Source organism: Penaeus monodon, unplaced genomic scaffold (assembly GCF_015228065.2).
Source record: "Penaeus monodon isolate SGIC_2016 unplaced genomic scaffold, NSTDA_Pmon_1 PmonScaffold_2210, whole genome shotgun sequence".
NCBI lineage: Eukaryota > Metazoa > Arthropoda > Malacostraca > Decapoda > Penaeidae > Penaeus > Penaeus monodon.
The window spans coordinates 29600-31304 of NW_023652034.1; the positions used below are offsets into that span (position 1 = coordinate 29600).

At 35.7% G+C, this 1705-nt stretch overlaps 1 long non-coding RNA gene across 1 annotated transcript in view; it reads right to left on the reverse strand.

Annotated features, from left to right (window-relative positions):
• Nucleotides 1-1056, reverse strand: part of LOC119570118 — a 1798-nt gene extending 742 nt beyond the window's left edge. The window contains exon 1 of the long non-coding RNA XR_005228368.1: nt 909-1056. This is a non-coding gene — a long non-coding RNA (uncharacterized LOC119570118). The remainder of the gene's footprint in view (nt 1-908) is intronic.
• Nucleotides 1057-1705: the final 649 nt, after the last annotated feature.

The following is a 1705-nucleotide window of genomic DNA, read 5'->3' on the forward strand; positions in this document are numbered from 1 at the left end:
TCTCTATCTCTGTCTCTCTATGTACCTGTGCCTCTATCTCTCTGTGTATCTGTTTCCCTGTGTCTGTGACTCTGACTCTGTATCTCTGTCTCTGTGTCTCTGTGTGTGTCTCTGTGTCTGTGTATCTGTATCTCTGTCACTCTATCACTCTGTTTGTTTCTGTGTCTCTGTCTGTCTTTGTGTCTCTGTCTCTGTGTTTCTGTGTCTGTCTGTGGTTTGTCTCTGTCTGTCTGCCTCTGTCTAAGAGATATAACTGATGCATTTCAGCTGAATTACATATAATTATGATGACGAGTAAATGAAATGCATCAGCTACACTCTTCCTATATGAAGTTATTAATGTCTATTCTCTTCTTTTCCATATTTGTCACAGTGACCTCCATTCATATGTGCATCCATAAATAAAAAAAACTGTCTTTAAGTAAATAATGAAATTTATCACACATCTTTTGATTTACATAGTTATTTCTATCTGGATGATGCTACATAAAACCTTCCCCCAAACCCTTACACTTGTAGGACTTGTGTAGGAGACAACCTTTAACTAAGCAACAGATATTGAAGCATTAAAATAATAGATGCTTCCTTCTAACTGACATCTATATTGATATTGGAATTAAAGGCAGTCCAAATAATACCACTGTACTAGCCTGCACATGTCTTAACTGGTACATTCAGCAATTATAACAATACAAGATATCTTGACTAGGGTCAATGAACACTAATCAAAATGACATTAGTCTGCAATGAAGTAAAATTATCTCCTATGACAAAAGTTGATGTAGTGTGGTGGGGGTCAGGCTCTACCTGGTGCATTCTATCTGCCTATTCTATGTCATTAATTACTGTAAAATTCAATATTTGAAATCCCTTAATAATATCTAACACACATTATAAAGAAAACAAACCAGGTTCAGGTCTGCAGTTCTCTTCATCTGAACGATCAAGGCACTGAGGTGTTCTGTCACAACGCTGATACTCAGGGATACAATCTCCATTCCTGCAAGTCCACTCACTGGGACTGCAGCCTAGCAATTAGAGATAAAGCAAATATTATGCATGCATTAAGGTTTTAGAAACTGCTTGATGTGTTCTATAAGGTTACATCATAACTCATCAAGTAAAAAAGAAATTTAACAGCATTGCATTACACTTAAATATGACCTTTCAAAAAATCACTACAGAAAATTGTATAATAAAAAAGGATGCAGATCTCTAATTCATCTAAAATGAAAAAATATATATATATGCATACAGACTACAGAAATATTAATTAAAAGAAAGTTATGGATGCATATGAATATATACATGCATTTCATGAACCATACATATTTATAACACATACATTTATATAGGTATATATTCATACATACAGATATACATACATGCCTACAAATACATACATACATACACACACACACACACACACACACATACACACACACACACACACACACACACACACACACACACACACATATATATATATATATATATATATATATATATATAATATATATATTATATATATATATATATCATCATCATCATCAAGGGGCTAACGCCGACGGGGGGATGGCCGATCCACCCCTTTGCTTCCAGCCACGAGGATCCCCCGAGGCGAGTCTAGGCAGGCACAGGCCCATCTCTGTTTCCCCACGACAGGTCCTCGAGCTGCCAAGCCAATGGAAATTTTTAAAAAAAC